This window comes from Nothobranchius furzeri, chromosome 6 (assembly GCF_043380555.1).
Source record: "Nothobranchius furzeri strain GRZ-AD chromosome 6, NfurGRZ-RIMD1, whole genome shotgun sequence".
Lineage (NCBI taxonomy): Eukaryota > Metazoa > Chordata > Actinopteri > Cyprinodontiformes > Nothobranchiidae > Nothobranchius > Nothobranchius furzeri.
Window position 1 is genome coordinate 23,341,978 of NC_091746.1, and position 6,504 is coordinate 23,348,481.

A 6,504-nucleotide genomic window follows, 5' to 3' on the forward strand; every position below is an offset into this window, starting at 1 on the left:
AGTGGCAGCAGGTGGGGCATATTTTAACAGGTGTTGTGCTTAAAAGAGCATGTCTGCCAGGAGTCGTACCCCGTTACGGGAAAGTGCATCGTAACAAATGAATTTGTGCCATTAGCATGTTCTGTTTCAGTCGATTCACTCGGTACAACACGTATGAAGCTCTCGCGTGGTCTGACTGAAGACACCTTTAGTCGCGTCTTTAGGCCACATGACGTGTGACGTGGAGGCAGGCTCCACCTGCTTACCCCTGCTCACACATCAGGCTCCAGTTCTTACACTCTTCACCTCGCTGAGAACACTTCTGCTAGCTAGCTGCTACTAGTCAGCACGTTTCGCTCTCCTGTGTTTCTCTGACGACGCTAGCTGAGCACTAGCACCAATGAACTCCAACAGCAACTGTGTTGTTGGGCCTCGTGGTTCTGGATGAGCGCCGGGCCTGACTTGAAGAAGCAGAAGTCCCTGGCCGCAGGGTTGCAGCTTCGTGCTCCATCGTCCGTGCCAGAAGGGAGTTGACAGAACCAGGCGCTCAACGCTGGAATGCAGGGTCAAGTTGGTGCTGAGGCTACTGTCTCCAAACAAGACCCTATGCTCTCCAAGTCAAGAGACCCGGCGTTGTCCGAGTCCGACAAGGATGGCTTCTCGTCACATTCCCCACTCCCAGCTCGGAAGTCCACATAGACCTCATGGACGGGTGAACCGGGACTCGGGAATTCTCAGCCGCTCTGCAGAGATCCACACGGATGATCGGAGTATGTCCGGAGACGGTGATTTCTCTGCAGCTCAGTGTGCATTTCTGACTGCCACCACCGCCTCCCTGGTGACCCGGGACGACCTCTCCTTTGAGCTGCAGAGAAACTAGACATGGAGCAGCCCACTCCTCTGGCCCAGAAAGCCTCCAGACTCTCAGGTGCTTCTCTTCCATCAGAGCTGGCTGTGGTCAAGAACCTGCTGCCCAAGCGTGAGCAGGAGCGTTCATAAGCATGTGGACCCCGCTCCCTGCGCCACACGTCATGTGGCCTAAAGGCGTGATTAAAGGTGTCTTCAGTCAGACCACGCGAGGGCACGATATCCCCGTTCTGTATGTGTCGTACCTCGTTCCTCTCCTCCAGGGAACAGCCGATACAAGCCAAGCTCAACGTCTTTTATCCATTTGCTTCCTCACTAAATGATGGTTTATGGGCAGCTAAACAAAAGAAATAAGGTTTATTTGAAAAAGTCAAATGTTTGCAATTTTGTGTTGCATTCCTGTTTTTAAACCAACAGCAAAATATAACAAACACTCACCGAAACACAAGCGTCAAACGTGTTTAAATAAACGAGTCAAAAAGGTAAAAACACAACAATGATTTCATCATTTAGTCAAAAACAAACGTTTTCAGGAAAAAACCGGATTAGAAAAGTGGTCACATTACGAATGTATTAAAAATAGCCTCATTACTCATCGTTTCACTTATTTTTATCTGCGATGGCGGCTGTGGCGACAGGACTCCTTTTGGATGCACTAACCACACATCAACGCTCGGCCACGCCAAATGACCATCCCTAAACCCAAAGGATTGGTCGCAGCAAAGCTGTTCCACAAACATGTTTAATATTCACCAATAAATCCTATTTTAGTGTTGAAAACGAAGCTCGGTTCATGAAGTCTAAAGCGTTCATTCAGTCTTACCTTTGCCGATTTATTGTTGTAACTATATTTATTATAAATAATATTTATTGTAATATTCTGTGTTACAGTTAAAAAAATCCTTTTTACCCGCTGAAGCGTGTTTGTGAATCTCTCATGCCATTTTTTTTTTTTTTTTTGGTTTTCCATAATAATAAAAATCCATGAGATCTAAAAACGGTGAGCTTAAAAAAAAACACCGGTGAACCGTGGAGAGCTTCTGGTTTCGAGTGAACATCCTGGTCTGAGCTGAGACTCCTCCCACTTTCAGTCACAACGCCTCTGCCCCCAAAGGCTCTTCTCTCCGGAGGGGGGTCCAGCGCATTCGCCAGTTATAGCGTAGGTCTATGGTAAAGACAGCTGTGCCCAGAAGGAACAGGAAATGTGTCACGGGACGACACGTTGGCGGTGAACGTGTGAAATAACATTTAAACTTTGTGCTCTCCACTTTTGACGAACATAAAAAATCGGGCAGATCGCCTTCTGCAGTCCTGAGCTCTTGTGACAACGCATCATGGAGTCGCGTCTCCGTCGCTGAGGTGACAGAGCTTGTGGCGATCAGACATCATGGCGGCGGCTTTTATCCTGGGGAGCAGGTGGAGTCCCAGGTGAAGATGGTTGCGTCATTAGATGCAGGGAGGCATCCAGGAACTAAAGCCACGACAGGTTCGTCTGAACTTCCAGATTCCTGATCTGGTTGTTTTCTGTTTCCTCAACCTGTGATCACCTTCCATCTAAACAGATTCATGTGATGGCAGTTCCCACTCACCCCTCCCAAAGACCCAGATGCTATCTCTACTAAAAGGATCAGTGCGGGATATTGATTAATTGCCCCTGGATGAGGGGGCATCTGTGCCCCAATACCCAAGGGCTGCAGTTTTGTCACTCTGACAGTGTTTTATAGAAGACTGAGGAAGCTCCGAAGGCTGCAGAAGTCAGTCTCATATATCTCCCGCTATTACACCAGGGCTAGAAAGAGAGGCTTGAAATGACAATGAAATATCGCTCTGGCTCCAAGGGAGAAAAGAACAGGGTCTAAAGAGGGACAGCTGAGTCTCCCCGGGAGCCTGCAGGGGCTGTGCTCCAAATCAGAGACAGATGCACAGCAGACTCCAACCCTGCTGCTCATCCAGCACGTGGAGGTGAAACGGAGAGGATGTGCAGCACAGAGAAGGAAATCCTCTGAGAGAGCAGCCTCTCGCTGCTTCTGCTGATATTAGTCTGAAAGAACGAGGAGAAATCAGAGCCCTGCAGGAGGGTAAAAGTCTAAACTCGGCAAGGACCCTCGCATCATTAAGTTGTCAAGTGGACGGGAGGCCTCCGAAATATGACTTGGAGTTATTGCTGGGGCCGGGGCTGATGATATAAGAATTACAGTACATGGATCATAGCCGGATCGATAGGTAGACAAAGTCATTATGGAAGGGCTAGAGTTCAACGCCTCCCTAGGGCTGCACACGGGAACTCATATTTATCACCATGGCGATGTGTAACACACACAACACACAGGTGGGCGGCTTTTAGTTTGCTTGTTGCTCTTATTTCCAAAGCTATCAGTATGAGCAGAATCGATTGTTGAAGTCACGTGGAGGAGTCTCTGATCGTGTGCTTCTTGGACTTCGTTTCTCTGTAATTTGCTTCCTGCAAAAGACGTCGATACGAATGTGTGTTTGCAGGTGACTAAATGTCCTAATGTGTGCATATCATTCGGCAGAGAGCATTTGTTGTTCTTTGGGTTTGCCCTCAAGAGAGCAGAAGGATGGGGAGCACGAGCAGGGCAGCATCGATCCTGGCTCTGGCGAGAGAAATTAGGCATGAAATTAAAGCTCCCATCAAAGGCCAAGGCCAGCGCCGGCACCTGATCCAGCACTATTTACACTCACAGGAGACCTCGACGAGGATGTCTGCATCCCACCGATGATAACAGGACAGAGAGGAGGAGGGAGCGAGTTTCTCTCCTCTCGCCGCAGTGCCACTGACCCGCCATCATTTATACTGCCAGGGCTCAAGTGCAAGGTTAGCAGCAGCCTGATCCCCATAAATCACTGCTCTGCTGGACGGAGAGGGGTCGGAGTCCGAGCCTCCGGAAGCCGGCCTCCACTGATGACAGAGTATTTATAGATCAGGGAGGAGAACAGGAGCGAGGGGAACTAGGAAAGTCTGTGTGTCTTATTGGCTTAAGAAGACTTGGCTCTGTGCAAAAGTCTCGAGTCACTCCTCCCCACCCCCCAGAAGCCTTACTATTGAGCAACGTTATTTAAGAGGCTTCTATAAACAGAAAAGTCTAACAGTTACCATACCATAGTTTATTTATAAAGCACGTTTAAAACGCAGCATGGGAGCTGCCCAAAGTGCTGCGCAGGCTAAAACAAAGCGCGACCATTCTAAGGAACTGAAACAGAAGATAAAAATACCAGTCAAAGCAGATAAAACATGATGAATACTAAGAACACAATAAAACAATGACACAATAAAACACTGAAACAAGTCACTGTCTAAAAGCCAAATCGTAAAAGCGGGTCTTTAAACGAGATTTAAAAACCGCCAGTGATGGAGCCTGCCGAACCCCAATGGGCAACGAGTTCCACAGCTTTGGGGCAGCATGCACAAATGCTCGTTCACCCACGATTTGTATCGCATCCGCGGCGTACACGGCAGCAAAAGGTCAGCCGACCTCAACGTGCACGTGGGTACATATGGAGTGAGCAGGTCAGAGAGACAGGGAGGTGCCAGGTCGATGAGTGCTTTGAATACAAAAGTCAATAACTTAAACTATACTCTAAAAATGACAGGGAGCCAGTGAAGATGTTCCAGGACAGGGGTAATATGGCTACGTCGGTGCGTATTCGTCAAGAACCTGGCAGCAGCAGGGCCGGCTTTGCCGACAGGCGACACAGGCGGCCGCCTGGGGCGCCATCTGACGGATAGGGCGCAAAATTTCAAAAATAAATAAATAAATTTAAAAAAAGTTTATTAAATTTATGTTTGTAATATGAAATGCACTCTCTACATACTCAAAATTCCCCTCTGAAATGACACGAAATTAAGACATCAATATTTAAATTCTAATGATCTGGCTGCATGACGAGCTACCGCTTGGGCCACCGCTCCGATGCATTTGACCGTTAAGGGTGCCGTAGATCACGTGCGTGGGCAGCACTGTAGAAGGACACCCTGTCGTCGCGTTTGAACTTTTGGTATCTTTTACGATGAAAAGAACACCTAAGCCACCAGGATCACTTAGCATTCCCAAAGCGAAGGAAGGAGGAAGAAAAACAAACGGGCCCAAAGCAGAGGTATGTACTTTATAAATTTGGCAAAGGAACTTTTTGCGTTACCATTGTAGCTAACTGCCTCTCCTGCCACGCACGGTCCACGGACGGACCCTCGCTAGCTATTTACATACACAATACAGTATCTCCTAACTTTAACCAATTAATTTTACTTTTGAATCGTCGTGTCCAGATGCAGTGAGACATATCTGCAGCCACACAGGCACCTGTTCACACCACGGGGGCGGGACTGTCTTCCACACCTGTTGAGCCTCACTGTGATGATGAAGAATGTAAGATTTTTTTTACCGTTTTTTGGAGTATGATTGCAGCCTTTTTATGAACTTCCATTCAAGTTTTAAGTACGCATACAATATGAATATAATATTTTCATATCAGAAGAACGTTAGGTGTGGGTGTAGCAAAATTTCAACTTTGTCCGACACATCGGGCGGGCGGCACCGCCGCGGCCGTGGCGGGGACTCCCCCGCTGCCGCCGGGCCCGGCGGTGAGTGAGAACTGCCTATCGCACTGCCTAAACACAGCATGACATCTTTCTTGTTTACGCTGCAGCGTCTTCTATCCAGGCATCAAGCAGCAGCAGCAGCAGCACATTTACTGAGCTACAATCTCAGCATCTAGAACCAGGTGAGTAAGTTACTTGTAATCGGCAGTAGAAACTGACTTTTTCAGATTAAACAGCTTATCACATATATCGATATGCAAAATTAATTTATTTAAATCCACACCAGACACTTGTTTTTGGCACAATGAGTGCAGCAGTGATTTAGCATTGAGAATATTAAATAATCTGAACATACACATCTGAAATTGTCTCCTTAAGATGTTATTGTCAGTTAGGCTGTAAATTTGTAAAAAAAAAAAAGGATGGACATTAGTTTTTGTGACATTAGTGAGTCATCTTCAAGGCATAAAGGTTTATGCCCTGAAGGTCGTACCGAAACGCTTCGGTGTTTCCTTGTTTAATAAATGAAATCCTCAGAGTTTCTCACATCACCGGTTCTTCTTCCTCATATTCTGCAATTTATTTGATGCTGAAGAGCACCTGTTTTTTTTACCATAAAGCCGATTAGACACGATTAGAGACCGGCCTTTATTTACCCCGCTGACAGTGAGCCCGGCCTATGTAGGAGACCCAGCCAGTAATGGAATACAGGCCAATATTAGAGGATTCATGGTAATTTGTTTATTGCACCAAGTACTACAGCAATTTCCTATTGTTGTGATTTCTAGTTTCATAGCCATATGTGGGAGTCCCACATATGGCTATGAAACACTTCTGATTCGATTCTGATTCTGAAAAGAACTTGAGGCTAGAATCGGTCTGAATGTGTAATCTCCTAAATCCTGTTTCATTTTGAGCCTCTGCAACCTGGAGATGGAACGCCACGGTCATGATTCCTGTGGTTGGTTTTGAAAATCTCACACAGAAAAATAGGAATTGTGAGGGCGACAGAAATGGCTCAAGGACCCAGATTTTACACCCATGCTTGGAATGTTACTTAGCATAATTAGCATAAAGTTCTCTCTCATTTCCATAAACAT